Here is a 22,828-nt window from a genome sequence, read left to right on the forward strand (position 1 = left end):
CTGCTGCTGCTAAGTCACTTCAGTTGTGTCCAACTCTGTGCGACCCCATAGACGGCAGCCTACCTGGCTCCGCCGTCCCTGGGATTCTCCAGGCAAGAACACTGGAGTGGGTTGCCATTTCCTTCTCCAATGCATGAAAGTGAAAAGTGAAAATGAAGTCGCTCAGTCATGTCTGACTCTTAGTGACCCCATGGACTGCAGCCCACCAGGCTCCTCCATCCATGGGAGTTTCCAGGCAAGAGTGCTGGAGTGGGGTGCCATTGCCTTCTCCAGAATTTGGGGGGGATACAAACGTTTAGTGCGTAGCAGATATGGAACGATTTTGAGGTGGTAACAGTATATCCAGATGTTTAATGTTTAGTTAGCCAAAAAGCAGGGGTGAGGCACTGAGGAAAAAACTGGGACCTGAAAGGAAAGTTTGGGGTCTATGTAGAGGAGATACAGGTATTTGGACTTATTGAAACAAGTGTTTTAGGAAAGGAGGAAAGGGACCAAGATGGAAACATAGTGATGCTTGTATTCAGGGACTAGAAAGGCCAACCTGGGAGAGAGTTTCAGAGGAAGGAGCAGGAATATACGATGCTGGAGAAATGGCAAGAACTGGAAGTTTCAATGGGGAGGTGGTCCATGGTGTTAAGTGTTGTAGTCCATAGTCAAGAATTTTGGCAATTAGGAGTCCCAGCAGACTTTTGGGAGATGTGTCAGTTAATTATCAGCTAATCAAGCTGGGATCTTTCTCAGGGGGAAAGAGCCAACCCTTATTCAAGGGGCCCTGGGATGGTGAACTTGCCCAAATGATGATTCAAGTCAGACTTGTCACCAGATCCAGTAGGTCATACATTCCTTTCAGTTCCAGAGATACCAAGATAAGTAAGTCAATGCCAAAGATTCTTATGGTTCAGCTATTCTAATTACTGCTTTAGCTCTCCTACCCATTATGGTAACCTGCCAAATCTTGTCTCTGTCATTAAAGCCCTGTGCCACCTGGAAGTCCTTATCCCCAGTGAGTTTGGTAGTTTGATGGCAGTAGTCCCCACTGTCATTCCTGAGCTGTAGAGAAGGGCCACCATAGAGCTCTCAGAGATGCCAGGGTGCCCCTCACAAACTCATTTCTCACAGCCTTCATGAAGGGTGAGCCCAGAACCTTCCCAGCAAGCATAGTTAGGGAGTGGGGGGACATGTCTTAGGTAATATGTCGCCTTTACAATTCTGATCCCCTGTAGCCTCTGGATGTCTTCTTTTAAAGTTTACTAATGAAGTTCAGGCATTTAAACTCCATTCTGTATAGGACATTTTTGTTTCTATGTTTGAGGAAACCAACGACACAAACTTTTAGAGCCACTTCCAGCTGCCTGAGTTAACACATCGAATCAAAATTTGGCCCAATCCAATTATTTCTTTCTACCCTGATCCAATACCTGTAGGATTCATTCCCAAACACATTTCCCAGGATGCTGTTGATAAAAGTTCATAAACCCTTTCAGTTTTTTGGGTGTGTACTGCACCTCCTCTTGGGTCATACTTGGTAATTAGCTGTGGAGGCTGGCCAGGATTTGAGTCTACTCAAGAAACCATGAGAAGGATGTGGGTAGGTCCTGGGGAGAACCAGCAATCTTCTGCTGTGAGGCCACTGTCTCATGAAGACCCTTGCAGACTCCTCAGGTACAGGAAGAGCTCAGAGAAAACTCAAGATAAGAAGGAAGGGCTGCTTCCACTGACAAATAAAGTTTGGCAGAAACTATCTCAAGTTTCCAGGTCCCAATTCCTGCTCTGATAGTCTTTCCTTTTTTTATTTTCCCTTTCAAAAGACACTAAAAGTATAATCACCATCATGGTTTTCTATGTGTGTGCTGACTAAAGTGAGAAGTAAAATTCGTAATATGTTAAATAGTTCAGTTGCTCAGTCATGTCCGACTCTTTGCGACCCTATGAATCGCAGCACGCCAGGCCTCCCTGTCCATCACCAACTCCCGGAGTTCACTCAGACTCACGTCCTTCGAGTCAGTGATGCCATCCAGCCATCTCATCCTCTGTCGTCCCCTTCTCCTCCTGCCGCCAATCCCTCCCAGCATCAGAGTCTTTTCCAATGAGTCAACTCTTCGCATGAGGTGGCCAAAGTACTGGAGTTTCAGCTTTAGCATCATTCCTTCCAAAGAAATCCCAGGGCTGATCTCCTTCAGAATGGACTGGTTGGATCTCCTTGCAGTCCAAGGGACTCTCAAGAGTCTTCTCCAACACCACAGTCCAACAGCATGATTCTTCGGTGCTCAGTTTTCTTCCCAGTCCAACTCTCACATCCATACATGACCACAGGAAAAATCATAACCTTGACTAGACAGACCTTTGTTGGCAAAGTAATGTCTCTGCTTTTGAATATGCTAAAAGGTCCCTCTAATTCAAAAAGTTTGAGAATCACAGTTTGAAGAGGGACCCATTTGATTAGTTTCCAAAAAAATTTTATTTTGGTCAAACACAAGTAACAATTTAACATAATTAAACTTGAGGTTTTATGATTTTCACATAAAAAATCCTGCAAGTTTGTGAATTCAATTTTCTTTATGATTCAGCAGTCCTTAGGACTGGACTTTGGGTCCCCACCTCTGAAAATCTTGGCTCCAGAAGACAAGAGCTCCTTTAGGGCAGTTTAGAAGTTTTACTGTCCTTCCTACAGGCCTAAAGCTGGGAATTAGAGACCCCAAATTTATAGTTTTCTTCTGCTAAGTTCTCTAGTACCAACTGTATTATATTTTTTATTTGTATCAAAACTTATTATAGCAGTACCTCCTCGATCACACAAAGCCTTATTTTCTAGAGACTTAATTAGACAACTGTTACAGGTGATAACTTAGTGACTATTTTGCCATTGCATGTAACAGGCATCAGAGTTCTCTTTGTTACTTGTGACAGGGTCATTAATGAAATCATTAGTGGGGGCCAGAAGTTGAGGAGAAAAGTTGGATACGAGCCAGGGGAACTGAGGACAAAGTAAAATCACAAGGGCAAACTGTAACCTGCATCTGTCTCTTACCACGTCCAACCCTGATGAGTGACCCAGTGACCTGCAGAAGGCAGTGCCCTTTGCCATGGACCTGCACACCTGCTTGACCCAGGACTCAGAAAAGCTGTAGGGGCAGACCCACAGAGGGAGGAGCTTTGGGCCGAAGTGCACTTCACGCCAACGTGAGCCAGCAGGTCCTGGGCCCCCACCGACTTCCACCAGCCCCAAAGCCTGCAGCTTCACTCCCACTTCACAAATGTCATGACCTCACTTGGAGCCATGCAGGTTAGGAAATTCTGGGGCTTGTAGTTCAACTTGGCTTGTCACACTACAAAATTCCCACAGGAGAGCTATTGTTAGGGTGGAAGCTTTGCAATATGCTTAAGAGTAAGCAGGAGGTGAGGAAGCAGAAAGCAGCTGTAACCCCACGTTCAGTGTGCGCAGACACAGAAGGGAGAGCCTGCAGGGAGGTGCTTCCCAAACTTGCCCAATCACACAGCTTCCCATGCCTGTTTCAGACCTGCTGGGTTGATATCCAGGGCAAAGTGCCTGGGAATCTGCATACCTAACAAGGGTCCAGGTGGCTCTTCTAGCAGAAAATTGTGTAAACTTTGTTACAGACAGAGGCATGGTTAAAAGGAAGGTGTGAAAAATTTTATTTATTTATTATATTTATATATATAATAAATATAATATATAATATATATATTTATATATATTTATATAAATTTATTATATTTATTAGATTGTGAAGGCACCACAGGCTTGTAAGCAGAATGAAAGAGGCTGAGAGTAGGTCAGATGAAGGTGCAAGAGGGGATCATTGTTGATTCAAGGTGACTGAGTAGGCAGAGACATTAGCTTTGGAAAAAGGAGGAATAACATCTCTTTTGCTATAAGAGAAGGAAAAAAGCTGAAGAGTGGAGCTAACAGCCTACTGGCAAGGTGAGGAGAGAAGAACCGAAGATTTGTGTAAAAGGGCCTTGAATTTCTCAGTGAAGTGGGGAGCAAATGAGTCTGAGGGAACTGGATTCATTCCAGAGGGACAGGACTGGGGTCGTGAAGGAGCTGGTGGAGATGGAGTAGGACACTGAGGGTGCTCTTGTGAGTGGAGGCGGATCCAGCCTGCGCTGACCCCAACAGTCTGTAGTAGGCTCAAATTGGGGCAAAAATCTATGGAATATCCTAGCTGCTGGGTCTTAGTGCAGTTTCTGGAGACTGATTTCCTGGCCTTAACTTTTATTTTTCCAAGGCGGGGGGGGGAGGTGGTTTCACTAACTTTTCACACAGTCTTATTTCTGTTGTATATTCTGTACCTTTTGGCATCTGCTAAATAAGAAAGAATAGACAAGCGGGGGCCGCTTCACTCTACCATCTTTCCAGCACTGATGCCGGTCAATCAAGTTGGATTTTAGCATTTGGATTTTGAAGGCCATTGACTCCGCGCACCCCCACCCCCCTCCACCCCCAGCTATTGCTAGAGGCATGGCATCTAGCAGCCAACCAGCAGAGTAGTTAGGGATGTGGACACGGGTCTGATGAGCTGGGTGCAAATCCCAGGTTTTCTACTTGCTGGCTGTGTTACCTTGGGTGAGTTTTCACCAAGTCTCTGTTTCCTCATACATAAGATGTACTAACACCCTTGCTAGGAGTGAGTGAGGCGACCCACACGGACACACAGCATGGTGCCTGGCTTGCAGCAACTGCACTATCACTGTTCGCCACAGTGGTCCGATTATTCGGTCAAAGAGAATTGAGGAGTATAGATCCGTTTTAAAACACATCCATTTGTGGGTCCGGTAAAGAAGTTTCCTGGTGGATTTGGTAGCTTTTATCTGACCTTCCAATACGCAGAATTCTTGTGCAGGGCTGTGTTTGATCATATAGAATCTCCTGCTTTCTGGTTTCATCTTGCTTTCGTTGCTATTGTTTTTCCATCACATAGGGCAGAGCACAGAGCCAATTAGCACAATCACCGTCTGCCATTGGAGACGAGTGGAGCACTGCTAGGAGAGCTCTGCTCCTCCTTCCGCCTCTGTCCTGCCTCCTCTCACAACTCCCTCTCCCACGCCTGCCTGTTCAGCTTTGTTCACTGCTTCCACTTTCCAAAAACCGGATATGAAGAGCAGACACTCCTTCCTTAGGCTTCCTGAGACTGGAGTGTACAGCGCCCTCTAGAGGCGAGAACTGCGGCGGCCTCCTGTGTCCAACTCTGCGACCTCATGGACTGTTGCCCGCCAGGCTCCTCTGTCCATAGGATTTTCCAGGGAAGAATACTGGAGTGGGTTGCCATTTCCCCCTCCAGGGGATCTTCCCCACCCAGGGACTGAACCCCCATCTCATGTGTTGGCAGTCAGATTCTTTACCACTGAACCTGGGAAGCCTGCTACTGCTTATTCCCTGGGTGGGCTTATCTAGGCATAATCAGCCTCAAATGGAAAACACAAGGAGGGAATGGCAGGAAGGGTAAAGAGATGAGGGGATAACTTATCTTAGCGTTTTTGTTTCCCAAAGCCAAGACTCACTTCCTATGCCACTTGGCTGGGACAGAGGATAGCAGTGACAACTCGTGGCTGCTCATATTATGGAACCGCATGGATATTCACACCACAACTCACCTGTGTGATGAAGATAAGAGAATTTTATTAGTTTAGAATTAATTTGGAATTAATGGTTTGTCTTAGTGATGAGTCGTCTTTTTTTTTTTCCTGGAGGATAGCGAGGCTGTGAGGAACATTTTATGCATTGTAAGGCTGTCTACCCTCTGCTGAATTGAAGAAGAAAAACTCTGAAACCCAGCCCGTTTTAAGAGATCCCTTCTCCCAGAGGCGGGGAACATCCACGTGTGTAGTACTTTTGATTAGATCTGCTGTTTCGCCTATGGCAGTTACCCATAAAAACACTCTTTTCCTATATACCTCATTCAAGCCTCCATACATGATGCAGTTGCTTCTATCCTTTTTTTTTCCCCATCAAAGTCAAACAGGATGGTTTTTTCCCTTAGTAACATCTCCCTCCTTTTTGGCTCCATGCCTGGCTCTTCCCAAGGTGCTTGGAAAGAAAGGAAAAAAAAGCAGAAATATTTCCTTTTGTTCTTGACTGATCCATGCGCAGGGGGGGGAAAAGGGGTGGTTTTCAGTTTGAAACACAGAACAGTGTGGCAACAGTCTTTAAAATAGTATCCTTGAATCCTTATTTTGTGGCACTGCCCCTTTGGTTGCAGGTTTTTTTTTTCTTTTCTATTATTAGTCTTTGAATGATGAGCTCCCAGCACATAGTAGGTGTCTGGGAAGTGTAGAATGCAGAATGCTGAGATGCTAGCTCCTAGGCTGTATGAGGACAGTCACATGTACGCTGCTGCTGCTGCTAAGTCGCTTCAGTCGTGTCTGACTCTGTGCGACCCCACAGACGAGAGCCCACCAGGCTCCCCCGTCCCTGGGATTCTCCAGGCAAGAACACTGGAGTGGGTTGCCATTTCCTTCTCCAATGAATGAAAGGAAAAGTGAAAGTGAAGTCGCTCAGTTGTGTCCGACCCTTAGCGACCCCATGGACTACCTATTAATATGTATGTAAACTAAACACAACATTTGTGGCTACACTTTACTTTGAAAGCTTTATTCATGGTATGCTGTGGCATAAATCAGTCTCACCTTTGCACAACCTCAAAGAAAAGTTATGTAGGAGCAGGAGAATCAAACCAATGCTTTCTTAATTATAACACTGGTTTGAAAGCAGTTATTGACCTGAAGCATCTCATTGTTTTTCTGTCCATCCATACATCCACAAGTCTAATATAGTCAAGAGGTCAGATAGGAATACAAGCAGAAATATGGTGTCTTTAGTGTGAGTGATAAGAATCTGAGTTGGCATTAATCTCTGTGGCTGGGTTCTATTTCCAGCACCAGTTAGAACCAAACCAGCAGCCCGAGGAGAAAGACCCTTCAGCAAGATGGCTTAGTCAATATCATTATATGCAAAAAGGGATACGCTTTAACACATTTATGTTATGAAATGAAGAAAATAAAAGGCAAAAAAAAAAAAAAAAAAAGGCTGTGGAAAACGAGCACCATCTTACATGTTTCTTAAAAGGAAAATTCATTCTGTTCTCCTTGCCGGTGCAGACTTGCTGCCTTAGAGGAAAAGCCGTTAAAAGAACGTATTTGTGTGTGGAACAAGGTCATGCTCTTATTGGCTTTCTGCTGCATGGCATCAATATACCAGATGAGGAGAATCCGTTTGCTTTCCCTATAGCCTTGTGCTGTGCACAAGGGCTGCAGCACATATATATTCTCTAATGTTGCCAGTGCCAAATACAGAGGAACCCAGAGGCAGGGGCTTCAAAATGAGAGAAGGGCCAAGTGTTTGTTGTAAGAAATAAATACATTACCTGGACACATCATTACACTTGAGCAACTGGGGATGGTGGTGCGAAAGCACGGGACTTCTGAGGCTATTTCACAGATAAATTCCCAGACGTTCCCCTAATTCTCCTTTCTCTCCTGTCCCAGTCTGTCCAACCACTGCAGCTTGACTAATATTATTAATCGCCTTCGTGCTGCTCCTCCTCCTCCTGTTACTAATATGGTAACACTTCATTTATCCAGCATCATCAGGGATGAGCTGTTCCCCATAACTCTATTTTCCAGCTGACTGAACTCCACTTCTTTGAGCACCCAAATTTAGTTTGTTTTCATCATTGTGAATAGCAATCTTTCTAAAATGCGTTAAACACCTGTTTTCATGAATAGCTTCCATGAGAATGATGTAAGCTTATCTCAGTGATTTGGGAGGCATTTTTATATGTACCAGTTATGCTGTGCTTATAAAACAGGGTGCCCCTAAGGTCCTTACAGGCAACTGTGCTCCCCAGGATTGCTTATTCTGAGTGAGTGCAAATCACTTTATCTTTTTCAGTTTTAACTTCTTTATCTGTAAAAGAGAGACTGCAGTGCCCACCTTTGTTGGGCTGGTGTGAGAATTAGATGAAATAATGTATGTGATGTTAGCATGGTGTGTGGCACATAGAAAGTGTCCAATAAATGTGAGCCATCCTTATTCTAAGTGAGGAATTACAGCAGTCATAACCACAACAATAGTGCAATAGACATGAAATTGGCACATGTGCCTAAACACTTTATAAAGACTTTGACAAAAAATTTTCTCCAACACAATTTAACATAGTTTACTCATGCCCGGGTGGTGCCATCCAAGCTGATCAGGGGAGGGTATAAATCCATGCAAGCATGAGAGTGGGGCAGCTTCTCTCCCTTCTCCTCCAGAACCTTTCCTCAAACACTTGTCCACTGTCTTTTGCCAGTTCAAGCTGAATTTTCCTCAGGAGAGCTTCCTTCCTCTTTTGACCCAAACTGCATTTTCCGCATCCCCTTGGCTTCACGTGCAGTTTGTCCTGTGGCAGTTTCCACCCGCAGGCTGGCTGCTTTGTGAGGTGTTCTTCAGTTCAGTCGCTCAGGCATATCTGAGGTGATATGGGCTTAATCAAGTCAAGGCATCTAAAAGCCCATTCAAATCACCCAGCATCTTTCTGGACATGCTGGTCTGAGATGCACAGAATGAAAGATGAGGAGTGATCTGTCTCACCCATGTGGGAAGGGAAGGCAGTCTGACACGCACAGGGCTCCACGGGAGCGGAAGAGGAGTGGGCACTAGGCTCTGAGGGATGGCCCCTCTCCATCCACGTGATGGAGGTCACACTGGGCTTTATTCAGCCCTGCATTCACCTGCCTTTGCCCTCTTGGAGGCGTTTTGTTCTTTTCACTTAATGTCCAGTCCTCACTCCTGAGCCATTTCACAGACTACTGGCCTTGATGCACAATTGGTTGTTGAAGCCGACACTCTCCAGAAGTGAAGTTCAGTTTTCTTAACTTCCAACTAGAATCTGCATTTAGTCATCACCAGAGCCTCTGCATTCCAGTCTCTCTGCCAACAGCCAGGAGCAGAGGTCTGGTTTAGTTTCCAGCAATCCCCACCTCCTCTCCGCTCCCCTGCTGGGCTCCTCCCATTAACTGCCCTTTTGTTGCTGAGAGATGTCCTTGTTCTGCAGAGTAGAGGTGGCGACACGAAGCAGCGCAGGGCAACAGTCCCCGTCTCCACCTCTCTGAGGATGTGGCCTTCCTGGGTTGTGTCACTGCTGCTTTGCAATGGGAAAATAACTATGAGAACAACAATTTTACTAATAACTAACAATGAGAGAAGGCTTTCTTTCACATTTTGTATTACATAATAAATGTGATCCTAAGAAGTATATAATTGAATGGTGTACACAGAATCATGTTGACAGGAAATAGGCCAGTTGTTCACACTCTCATTCAGGTGGCAGGGTACCTGGAAGTCTCGAAATGCTTTTCAGTACAAACCCATGATAAAGAGATATATTCAGTAATATCCTATGATCCAGGCACAATTTTACCAGCAGGAGGTATGAACTACCTCCTTTTATATTGCCATATAAGTACAATATAAAATCAGGAGCATAAAATCCTCAAAGAAGAGCAGGCTGTCAAATGTGACACAATTAGTTCTTTCTGAGTCTTTTCTTTAATGATTTTTGGTCCATGTTTATTTGCCTTGTTGTCAACTCACCCTCAAGAGCAGATTAGTGGTACAAACATTAGAAGTTTAAGAAAAATACAGGGTAGACAAAAGTAAAATGGTTAAAAATTGCATTCAGTAGTATGTTTTTCTATGCATTGGGAATTATGCCATTAATTTTTCAGTTTTAGTGGCCAAATAGTTTTGTTCAATAGGCAGTGCTTTTTGTTTTGTTTTAAACAGTTTTGTTTATAGGCAGTGCTATGTAGCACCTTGTTTTGGAAATTTCTCACTGCCAAGAATCTTTCTGTAAACTGAATATTAATACTGTAATGTAAACCATATCCTCTGGTTTTTCAGAGGATAAGTCTGAATAAGTCTGTAAGTCCGAATATGTGCATGCATGCTTCTCCCTTGATTCATAACATCAGAGAGGACAGTTACTTATAAAGTAACTGCTAACTCTGAGATATAGTTCAATTTATTTAGTTATAGTACAATACCAATTTAAGGGATGTAATACAATGATAGTACAATATGTGTCCCCCAAAGCTACCAACTGTGGTGTTGGAGAAGACTCCTGGGAGTCCCTTGGACTGCAAGGAGATCCAACCAGTCCATCCTAAAGATCAGCCCTGGGTGTTCTTTGGAAGGAATGATGCTAAAGCTGAAACTCCAGTACTTTGGCCACCTCATTTGAAGAGTTGACTCATTGGAAAAGACTGATGCTGGGAGGGATTGGGGGCAGGAGGAAAAGGGGGCAACAGAGAATGAGATGGCTGGATGGCATCACCAACTTGATGGACGGTGAGTTTGAGTGAACTCCGGGAGTTGATGATGGACAGGGAGGCCTGGCGTGCTGCGATTCATGGGGTCGCAAAGAGTCGGACACGACTGAGCGACTGAACTGAACTGAAAGCTACCAACTACTCAAATTAGAATCACCTGGTGTATTTTATTGAAAACAAAACAAAACAAAAACAAACAAACAAAAAACCAGATTCCCAGGGCAAACATGGGGCCTGCTGAGTCAGAATCTTTGGAGTGAGGTCTGCATTTTAAGCAGTATTTTATATGATTTTTGCATATATTAACACTTAAGAACCACTGGTATAGTATTTGAGAAGGCAGTCTTGGGAGTCAAACTTTGCCTCTGTCGTTTATTTGGCCTGTGGTAATTACTTGAGCCTTGGTTTCTTCTGTAAAATCAGGAACAGCAGGAATATCTACTTCCTAGGGCTGCTGTGAGGATGAAATGACATAATATATTAAATCACTTATGCAGAGTGTTTGGCTCAAAACAAGGACTTAATGTTGTTAATGGCCTAGACTATAATTCTTGATAATACTGACTTCAGATCCTTTCAGTTAGGCAGACATTTTGGTGCCGACATGTGGCTGCACGATATGCACTATACACACACACATTCTCAGCTGTGTGTGGAGTGTCCAGCTATGGTACGATGACTTCTGGAGGAACAATTTTATTGGGACATTCTGTACTGGTCCACAGTGGCTAACTGGGTATGAATAGGTTCACGGGAACAGGGTTCCCCAAAGTCTATGATCTAGGAGTTGGTTGAGCTTCCGCAGTGGAGGGTCCCAACAGCGAAGGACTCCAGTGTGTTTGTTCTTGTGGTGTTTCATCCTGTAAACAGTTTCAGTGAAAGGCAGCAGCAAAGGGAGGAGTGAGTAGGATAAGGAGTGGCGGCTCACGGTGGTGGATGTTGATAATGTCCCTGGCCTCCCTCCCTCCCTCCCTCCCTTCTTCCTACAAAATCTCTACATTCCTTCTCCCTTTAAAAAACAAGACACTTTTTTTTTTTACAGTAAAGGATAAACTTTCCCCTGCTTCAGTCTTCCCTATTTTATTAGGTATTCATTGCTTTAAATCTTTACATGGATCAAGTATTCACTGACTTTTAAAAGTGAAATCTGTCCTTAATTCTAAATATTCTATTGTTTTCCTTCAATAACAGGCCAAATGCTTGCTACAATTAACACCTCACCTCGCCCAATGTGATTTTTACATTTACTTCCCCTCAAAACCACATCATTTTCTACCACTTCTCATAAGGCAGTCAAACTGGTAACTATACTCTGATACTATTTACCAACCACCAGATAAATGCCCTGACAAATTATTACTGAAAATAGAAACTAACAACAGGAAAGGATTTTATTTTATATTCAGGCTTTTCAGACCCTTTGTCTCCAAATGAAAGTTGCTAAATCGTGTCTGACTCTTTGCAACTCCATGGACTGTACAGTCCATGGAATTCTCTAGGCCAGAATACTGGAATGAGTAGCCTTTCCCTTCCCTAGGGGATCTTCCTAACCCAGGGATGAAACATGGGTCTCCCACATTGCAGGTGGATTCTTTACTAGGTGAGCCACATGCAAAGTCCAAGAATACTGGAGTGGGTATCCTATCCCTTCTCTAGCAGATCTTCTTGACCCCAGGAATTGAACTGGGGTCTCCTGCATTGCAAGTAGATTCTTTACCAACTGAGCTTTTTCTTTCAGTTCTGTGCCTCTGTGTGTGACCTCTTATTCTCTGACACTGGATTAAATGTGGGCACCAAATGTCATCTGATATTAAATATTAATAATTTCTTACTGGCTTTTTTTTTTTGATAAAAACAAAAGTTGTGATCCTTCTTTACACACCCGAAGGCTCAAGTGGATTCAATCCACTTTGGGGATCATTGTTTTAGAACAGGGGTTGGCAAAATACTGCCTGTTTTTATAAATGCAGTGTTCTTAAACACAGCCGCCTTGTTTGTCTATGTATTATCTTTGGTGGCTTTTGTGCCACAGTGGCAGAGCTGAGCAACTGTAACAGAAATGGTATGATCTTCAAAACCTGAACTAGGTACTGTCTGGCTCCTTACAGGAAAAGACTGCCACCTTTGCTTTAGAAAATGGATGGCACTTGAGGGATCCCAGGAGTTTAGTGTATGGTGTGTACTCAATTCATTGTTCACTAGGACAGGGGCAAGATGAAGTATAAAAGACATCCATGGACTTCTGGGAGAATACATTTCTATGTTTATCCTTGGCAGTATAATTCTGGCTGAAGCTCAAGGCCTGGCTTTGATTCTTCCAAACAGACTGTATCCTGGAGCTCAGTTACAATTTGAACTTTAAGTGGACCAATGGTACTCTGGCAATGCAAATGACCAGGTGTATCTACCATGGCATCTTATCTGCTGCATTTGACAGGAAACATTCTTGGTCTTTCTTGCTATCAAGTCTATCCTAAATGACACGAGAGGATTTTGCTCCTTCCTTGTCTCAGAGCCTGTTTGGCCTATAACCTATATGAGCTATAATCTCTATGAGCTATGCCTATAATGTTCTGAATTGAAGAGCTCTTTTAGGTATTGTACTTTTAGGTATAAGGCACTGATGCTGGCAAAGATCTTTGCCATTTCCAGGGGGTAAGGGTGGTGGGCAAGACAGTTAGGGACAATGGATTAATCTCCAAAATATACAAGCAGCTCAATGCAGCTAGATATCAGAAAAACAAACAACACAATAAAAAAATGGGTGGAGGACCTAAACAGACAATTCTCCAAAGACGACGTGCAGATGGCCAACAAACACATGAGAAGATGCTCAACACGGCTCCTAATTAGAGAAACACAAATCAAAACTCCTATGAGTTATCACCTCACACCAATCAGAATGGCCACCATCAAAAAATCTACAAACAATAAATGCTGAAGAGGATGTAGAGAAAAAGGAACCTTCTTGCACTGCTGGTGGGAATGTAATCTAATATAGTCACAGTATAGAGAACAGTATGGAGATTGCTTAAAAAACTAGGAATAAAACTACCATATGCCCCAGCAGTCCCACTACTGGGCATATATCCTGAGGAAACCAGAATTCAGAAAGACTGACTTACCCCAATGTTCGCTGCAGCTCTATTCACAACAGCCAGGACATAGAAGCAACCTATACATCCACTGACAAATTAACAGTATATGTCTTTTTATGATTGGCTTATTTTACTTAGCATAATGTCCTCCAGTTTCATCCCTACAGTAGCATATGGCAGAATTTCCTTCCTTTTTAAAAGCTAATATTCTTTGTAGGTATATACAATATTTTGTTAATCCATTCATCTGCTGATGGACGTCTAGACTGCTTCCACAGTTTGGTTATTGTGAATAATGCTGCCATGAATATGGGTGTAGTTATCCTTTCAGGACCCAGTTGGCAATACCTTAGGATAAATACCAAGAAATGGAATCACTGTCCTAGTGTTTGAATTAATTTCTCATTTGTGATTCTCTCACCATGCAAACAGTGCAGATTTGTACAGAAGCTCCCTGGTTTCAACTTCCTAAGAGTACCTTTCCTACCAACTGCCCTAAGCTGATGGCAGTCTTCTTTGCTGAACCCCTAAACTGATGTGCTGAGTTTCTAAATTCACTGTCACAATCCAGGCAAAGCGTCATGACTCCTAGTTTTACACAGGAACTGAGTTTCTGCTCCCTGCCTTGCCTGGGCCCACGATTTTGTCTCATGTTCCAAGGCAGGAGTTAAAATGCAAGTCCCCGGCCTCTGAGGCTGTACCCTGTCGTGTGTTTGGCTTCGGTTCCCACGCATTCATTTTCTTTGAGTTGTTCTTCATGTCTGACATCTGGGGATTTCCTTTCCTTGGTTTTGAGTTTGGCTATGCATTAAAAAAATAGTTTATCCAGCACTTTCATGTGTTTGGAGTGTGCATGTGTCCTTTTAGGCCAGCTTGGCCTGTGGTGCCAGTAGAGATTATTTATTCAATACTTTTTGAGCATTTATGGTTTGCACAATGATAAGCTCAAAGTGGGAGAAGGAAATGGCAACCCACTCCGGTATTCTTGTTTGGAGAATCCTGTGGACAGAGGAGCCTGGTGGGCTGCTGACCATAGGGTCACACAGAGTCGGACACGACTGAAGTGACTCAGCATGCATGCATGCATTGGAGAAGGAAATGGCAACCCACTCCAGTATTCTTGCCTGGAGAATCCCAGAGACAGAGGAGCCTGGTGGGCTGGCATGTATGGGGTCCCACAGAGTTGGACACGACTAAAACGACTTAGCAGCAGCAACAGCACCAAGCTCAAAATCACTATATAGTAAATCTTCTGAACTCCTGCAACTGGGAAAGAAATGTAATCAAAATACACATAATGCAAGATATGGACACTGCTGTTCAACTGGGGCAATGGAATCCATTTTTAGCTTGGACCCCAAAAGAAGAGGTTCTCTTTCTGCCAAAGCTGGAAAATGAGCTCCTCCTAAGGTTGCACCATTGTGGAGTAGTTAGGGCCAGAGCGGGAGTGCAGTGGCCTGCCACTGGAAGTTGACAACAACAATTGAGAGTCATCACTGAAGCTGATCCACTTACAACTACACAAGAAGCTGCCAAAGAACGCAATGTCAACCATTCTACGGTCATTTGGTATTTGAAGCAAACTGGAAAGGTGAAAAAGTTCAGTATGTGGGTGCCTCACAAGCTGACTGCAGTTCACAAAAAAATCATCATTTTGAGGTGTCATCTTCTTGTATTCTATGCAACAATGATAAACTATTTCTCAATCAGATTCTGACGTGCAACAAAAAGTGGATTGTGTACAGCAACTGGCAATGGCCAGCTCAGTGGCTGGACTGAGAAGCTGCTCTGAAGCACTTCTCAAAGCCAAATTTGCACCAAAAAAAAAAAAAAAAAAAAAAGGACATGGTCACTCTTTGGTGGTCTGCTGCTGCTCTGATCCACTACAGCTTTCTGAGTCCCAGTGAAACCATTACATCTGAGAAGTATGCTCAGCAAATCGCTGAGATGCACCAAAAACTGCAATGCCTGCAGCTGGCATTGGTCAACAGAAAGGGCCCAATTCTTCTTCATGACAATGCCCGACTGCATGTCGCACAACCAACGTTTCAAAAGTTGAACGAACTGGGCTAGGAAGTTTTGCCTCATCTACCGTATTTACCTGATCTCTCGCCAACTGACTACCACTTCCTCAAGCATTTCAACAACTTTTTGCAGGGAAAAAGCGTCTATAACCAGCAGGATGCAGAAAATACTTTCCAAGAGTTCACTGAGTTCCTGAAGCACAGATTTTTATGCTACAGGAATAAGCAAACTTAATTCTTGTTGGCAAAAATCTGTTGATTGTAATGGTTCCTATTTTGATTAATAAAGATGTGCTTAAGACTAGTCATAATGATTTAAAATTCATGGTTTAAAACCATAATTATGTTTGCACCAACCTAATATATTGAAGGATAGTCCAAGCTGTGGAGAGGTGGCATTGTTAATCAGTATATAAATACACGTTATAAGCTAATCTTAATCTGCAAAGACTAAGAATTTTCTGCAAATAGGAATAAGGCAATGAGACAAGGAAGAGTCTACCCCTGAACAATTTAACATGGGAAAGGAACTGTATTGGATACATAGCAGAGGATTAGCAGGGTTTGGAAAATACAATGAAAAGGAAAATGTGGACAAGGAGAGATCCTTTTATTAATCATTGTTATTATTAATATTATCTGTATTGGTTAAAGGTTTCAACAATTGTTTATTAAGGAGTGGTTAGAAGTTTATACAAGAGCATTACTATAAAGCATTTCTAGTTTATTTTATATAATGTCTAAATTAGCTGAATAGTAAAATATGCATGATACTCTTTAATTTTCGCTTTAATCACAATTTACGTTTCTGTGCTGCATATACAGGCACACCTTGTTCTGTCATGTTTTGCTTTACCGTGTCTCACAGATATTGTGTTTTTTACAAATCGAAGGTTTGTGGCAATCCTGCATTGTCAGATGACGATTAGCATTTTTTTCTTAGCAATAAAGTATTTCTAAATTAAGGTATACACACTGGCTTTTGTTGGACATAATGTTATTGCATACTTTATAGACTACTGCTGCTGCTGCTGCTAAGTCACTTCAGTCGTGTCCGACTCTGTGCGACCCCATAGACGGCAGCCCACCAGGCTTCCCTGTCCCTGGGATTCTCCAGGCAAGAACACTGGAGTGGGTTGCCATTTCGTTCTCCAGTGCATGAAAGTGAAAAGTGAAAGTGAAGTCGCTCAGTCGTGTCCGACTCCTATTGACCCCATGGACTGCAGCCTACTAGGCTCCTCTGTCCATGGGATTTTCCAGGCAAGACTACTGGAGTGGTGTGCCATTGCCTTCTCCTTATAGACTACAGTATAGTGTAAATGGGATTTCTGGGTGGCTCAGTGTTAAAGAATGTGCCTGCCAGTCCAAGAGATGCAGGTTCGATCCCTGGGTCAGGAAGATCCCCTGGAGAAGGAAATGGCAACCCACTCCAGTACCCTTGCCTGGGAAATCCATGGACAGAGGAGCCTGGTGGGCTACAGTCCACTGGGAGCAAAACAAAACAGTCGGACACAACTGAGTGACTAAACAACATCAACAACATAGTATAAACATTATATACCAAAAAATTCATGTGGCTTGCTTTCCTGTGACATTTGCTTTATCGCTGTAGTCTAGAACTGTACCTGTAATCTCTATGAGCTATGCCTATAATGATCTGAATTAAAGAGCACTTTTAGGTATTGTACTTTTAGGTATAAAACACTGATGCTGGCAAAGATTGAGGGTAGAAGGGGATGACAGGGACTGAGATGGTTGGATGGCATCACTGACTTGATGGACGTGAGTTTGGGCAAGCTCTGGGAGTTGGTGATGGACAAGGAAGCCTGGTATACTGTAGTCTATGGGGTCACAAAGAGTCAGAGATGACTGAGCAACTGAACTGAACTTTACGTATTGTAGTAGGCATATACTTGAACTAAGAGGGTCTTATCCAATTTTGAAGCCTCGGTTCTGATGCTGAGTATGCAAAACCAGGAAAGAAGCCATTTCATAGAACATGACTTAACAAGCTTGCTTCTAATTACTAATAATTAGTGTATATAATAATAATTCACACAACAACTCAGTGAGTTAGATATCATTTCCGCTCCCCCCTTTTTTCAGATGAGAGGTTAATTAGAAAGAGTAAATATTTGCCTGAGATTATACCAGTAAGTAAAGGAGTTTATTTGGTGATAGAAGAATGAGTAGGATGTTTTTCCCTAAGATATCCTATCATTGGTGGGTGTTGAATATGTTCAAAAGATTTTTCTGCATTGATACAATTATGTGACTTTTCTTCTTTAGTTTAATATGATGGATTACACTGACTGACTTTTGAATATTGAACCAGCCTTGCATTCCTAAGATAAACCCCACTTGGTCATGGTATATCCAATTTTTAAATATATTGCAGAGACCTATTTGTTAGTATTTTATTAAGGATTTTAAAATCTATTTTCATGAAGGATACTGGTCTGCAGCTTTCTTTTGTGGTACTGTTTTTTTTTTTTTTTCTCATTTTAGTATTAGGGTAACAATAGTTTCATAAGATAAACTGACAAGTGTTCCCTCCTCTTCTATTTTCTGGAAGAGATTATGTAAAATTGGTGTTAATTCTTATTTAAATGTTTAGCATAATTCTTTAATGAAATCATCTGGGCCAAAACTAATTTTGGGTGAATTGTGACAGTGTTTTTTTTTTTTTTTTTTTTTTTTGCAGAAGTGGTCCATTTAAATTTTTAAATTTATGTATGTAGAGCTGTATTCCTTTGTTATCTTTGTTGAGGTTTTCTATTTTTTCAAGCATGACTATAATTGCTTGTTGAAGCACTTCTGTCATGGTTGCTTTAAAATCATTGTCAGATAATTCAACATATCTGTCATCTCGCTGTTAACATTTATAGATTGTCCTTTTTCATTCAGTTTGAGATCATCCTGATTTTTGGGATGAAGGGTTATTTTCAATTGAAAGCTGGGCATATTTGTATTATGCTATGAGATTCTGGACATAAATATTTAAACTTTTGGTGTTTCCTGGCTTTCTCTGCACTGCTGTGGCAAGGGAAGTTGGGTGCATTGCCTCAATACTGTTGGGCAGAGGTGGGAGTTCTGGTTCCCCACGTGATTTCTACTGATACCACTTCATGGGCAAAGTGGTGGGGAGTCTGATTATCACTTGGTGGGGATGAATATCCTGACTCCTTATTTGGTCTTTCCTGATTGCTCCCTAATGAGAGCACTGGATTCCTTCTTACAACTTCTTGAAGGTGGAGGTCTAGACTCCCAGTCAACCTCTGCTGGTGTGAATACAATTTTATCTGTGGTGTTTGAGTGGAGTAGAGAGGTCATTGTTTAAATGTTTTCTGTCTTGTTAAGCTGTCTGTTTTTCTGGTCCTTTGGTTAGAGAGGGCAGGCTTTTGTTGGGACTTTTTTGGTTAGCATCTTCCGGCATTTCAGGGTTGCCAGCTTTTCTAGTTTCAAGTCTGTAATATATAAGACAAAAATAAAACCCAGGGAATTCACCATGGGCTGGATTCTCAAGTCCCAAGGTCCTAAGTCAGTCTGTCTCCTTCCCTCTGCTCTTCAGAGTTTCTGAGTTTGATTTATATATGTACACATGATATTTGTAGTTTAGTGGCTAAGTTTTGTCTGATTCTCTCAACCCTATGGCCTGCAGCCTGCCAGGCTCCTCTGTCATGGGATTTCCCAGGCAAGAATATTGGAATGGGTTGCCATTTATATTGTTTATTCATTTATTATGTGTTATATATATTACATGTAATTATTATATAAATAAAAGTATTACATATAGTATAAGTAAATATAAATGATATAATTATATATAAATATATTTATATAATAAATGAATATGATATATATAGTATTTATATAATGAATAAAAATATATAATGACTATATTAATAATAATGACATATTTACTAGATTATATATATTGCTGTTCAGACTTTTCAATTGTAATTATATGAGGAATATAAAAAGTACATCTACTCCTTCCCGGTGGATAATATAATTTTTTAAGGATTAAACTAGGTGTGTTATTTATCTGATTATTAAAATACTATATGCTTATTAAATTCCTGATAATACAGAAAGGCTGAAGTTGAAAGTAATAATCGGGCTGGGTAAGACTGTGAAGTATGGTGAAGGAAAAAAACATAATAAAGGGCAGGGATATGGGATTAGCAGAGCTTCATTTCACTACAACTTCAGAAACTTCCCACATTTTTCCCTGTAACTAAATTTTCAATTTTAAAAAGAAAGATGAATACAGAGGGACTTAAAGGAAATTTAAGATGACCTGGGACATGCTGAACTGGATTTATAAGGTGAATAAATCAGGGTGTGATGCTGAGTTTTACTCTGAATCACACAAAACTTAGGCATTCATGTATTATGTAACATTAACTTGGAATATTTTCACTTGATAACCACTTTGGGATTCTTGGCATAAATATAACTTATGTAAAAAAAGTACAGTAAACCCTTGTTTAGAAAGTTTTTGGCTATCATAGATTATATTACACTTGATTGTTGATCAAATCACTTCCCATGCATACTCCCTGATATATAACTCGAATAAAGCAACCTATGAAGGAAGTATTTTTCTTGCATTCTGACATCAGTGTCATAATAGGGTTCTACTGAATTATCAGTAAGAAAACATTTTCAATGAGATGCCTGGCCCTGGATGCCAGCTGCAGCGAGGCACTGATGTTTTCACATTAGCATCATTACGCTGTGTCACTGTAATGGCATTCTCACGTCACACAACATTGGGGCCAAAATGAGTTTTCCCTAAAAGAGGCCTCTTTTACAAGGTAGCCCCAGCCATTTCACACTATTTTTCTTATGCTTCTGTTTTAGTAGACATTTCCTTATCTTGTTTGATCTCCCTGCAAGAAATAACTACAACCCGCAACATGAATTACAATTTTAACTATATTGTCAAGTAGTTATTTAAAAACCAAAATGTATGTTTTTGATAGGCAAGTATAAGGTGGGGAAGAGCACACAGCCCAGTCTTCAAAGAATAAAAATCTATACTAGTCTTAAAAGCAAAACACAGCACAGGATTTCTTGTCTATTTTTTCTACAAAAGAAGGCCATTGAACTTCCGTTCCTGGCCATGTCAGCAGTGATGCTCTCCCCTCCCACAATTTTTTTTTCCCGAAGCATTGATTGTTGACTTCCCCTGACACCCCATCACAACCCATTAGTACTGAAAACTGACAAGCCCAGCTGCAACAGCAAAAAGGCAAGTTTGAAAGAAAATATCTAAAGCACAAGCTAAGCTCAGCTATTAGGACCCACACCAGCCCGAGATGCAACAATTCCCTCTCCTCACCCCCATGGCACCTTTGTGAAGGTCAGCAAAATCAGCAGATTTTTTTTAATCCAGACTCCAAGGTCTGGAGGAAATGATGAGGAGTATCACTTTATTTTTACTTTCATTTTCAGAGGAATTTGGGTTAAGGAATATGAAAACAGAGTCAGCTCAAGTGCTTTTGCTGATAATGCCAATACACATTATGTCTCTTTTCAGCAAGCATTTTGGATGTTAGTGCCTCAGCAGTCCTGGGCTCCTGAAGGCCACACTTGAAACCCTGGTAGCTTCTTAAGTTACGAGTACTCCCCCCCCCCAACTTTTTTTTTAAACTCGGCAGAGTTATATGGTGTCTGTGTCCCCAGAGTTACATTAATGGCAATAGCAAGCATTCCGTGTGATTGTACAGTTGATTGCCCAGGGGAAAAGTGACAGCTCCAGATTTCCAATAGACCTTGTATTTGCAGAGAGAGAAGTTCAAGCAAGGGCAGCCAACTTGTCAACATCTTAAGAGCCAAAACACAAGCTGAACCTAACTTTTAGTTAAAAAGGCTTGATGCAAGTTTTGTACTGTCAAAGCCCAGGAGATGGGCTAACTGAACAAATAGTGGCCACCACCCATCTAGGAGAAAAACCCAGTGGCAGATGGTCACTGAGTCAGTAAAAGAATACAAGAGCCAAGGAAACCTGCACTGAGTTGGGAACCACCTGCGGAGAGGGCCTGCACGCAATGACCAAGTCTGGGCCAGCAATGATCACACAGCTATTAGGATCTGCCCCGGGGAAGGGAGCACCGGAAAGCACTTATTTAGCACCATTCTTGCTGGGTGTGGACAGCTTTAGAGGGGAAAACAAGAACGGGTCCTTTTAAGTGAGCTTCATGGTCTCCTCCAAGCCTGGTGTGCTGGGGACTGACCCACTTCGCCCATCGCCTCTGATCACGTTTTGGGTCTGATCCGGTGCTGACCTATTTCGTGCCAGTCCAGACCTGGAAAAGTCTGGAGCGGCCAGCCCCGCGGTCCTGTGGTTCCGCCAAACCTGCCTGACCACCGCCCTGACATCCTCGGGGTGGGGAGCCGGGTTATGGAGGCTCCCTGGATTCTCCCTATCCGCCCTCCACACCCTGTCCTCACCTGCTCTGGCTGAAATCCCAGCGCTCCTAGGTTTCTCAGTTGCTTCGTTCAACAGCTGGACGCTGGGCCCGTTCGTGGGAGTCACTCAGGGAGGGCCACGCGACCTGCTGAAGCCTGACCTGGACGCGGGGCGCTGTCTGGTGCATGTTCAGCGTCCCACCCGTGGACCCGAGAAGCGACAGCTTCGTCACGGGCTTCAGTTCTGAACCAGTCCTTTCGTCGGCCGGAGGCTTTGAAGGGACCTGGCCGTGCTCTGTCTTTGTTTCTCTAACTATGGCCTTGTGCCTGTTAACGAACACCCGGCGAGGGCCTCGGCGCCCAGGCCCGTGTCCGCCACAAGAACCTCAGATCGCGGCCTGCTCTGCCCAGTTTCACGCCGTCAGCCTCACGCTCTGCCCCCAGCAGCTCTGTTTCCAGCCGCACGATCTTCTCGCGTGGTTTTCTTGCGTGGTCTTCTCGCGTGATGTTCTCGCGCTGTCTCCAGTCTCGTGGTCTTCTCGCGCTGTTTCCTTCCTTGCCACCTGCAGGGGTACTTGAACTTCCGGGAATCACCTCTTCTTCAGTGACTAAGGTAAACCTTTGGGTCAACTGGGGTCCACATCTTTGGCTGAAAGCGTGTTATGTAGCTTTGATTAAAGATGCCTGCTGGTTTGGGTCCATCTTTGGTTCTTGGCCTTGAGCACCATCTCTTCACTTAACCACTCGTGACTTTGGCTTCATGTGCTGACCGCGGCCCTTACGCCCCGAGAGGATGACCTGGATCTGGTACATCCGGGATACTCTTGCATTCGATCTTTTTAGAAGTTATTCTGTGTATTACTTGGCGGAACAACACCAGTCCTGAAGTGTCTGAGTATCTGGTTTTCCTTCCCAGCGGCAGAGTGGGACAGCGGGGGAGGGAGAGGGGAG

At 42.9% G+C, this 22,828-nt stretch overlaps 1 long non-coding RNA gene across 1 annotated transcript; it reads right to left on the bottom strand.

Annotated features, from left to right (window-relative positions):
- Window positions 1–10,477: 10,477 nt before the first annotated feature.
- Window positions 10,478–22,327, bottom strand: LOC123327641. The gene is made up of 2 exons (XR_006542271.2): window positions 21,920–22,327; window positions 10,478–10,789 (listed from the first exon to the last, which is right to left on the bottom strand). It is a non-coding gene; the product is annotated as an uncharacterized LOC123327641 (long non-coding RNA).
- Window positions 22,328–22,828: the final 501 nt, after the last annotated feature.

The sequence above is a fragment of the Bubalus bubalis genome, chromosome 10, assembly GCF_019923935.1.
Source record: "Bubalus bubalis isolate 160015118507 breed Murrah chromosome 10, NDDB_SH_1, whole genome shotgun sequence".
NCBI lineage: Eukaryota > Metazoa > Chordata > Mammalia > Artiodactyla > Bovidae > Bubalus > Bubalus bubalis.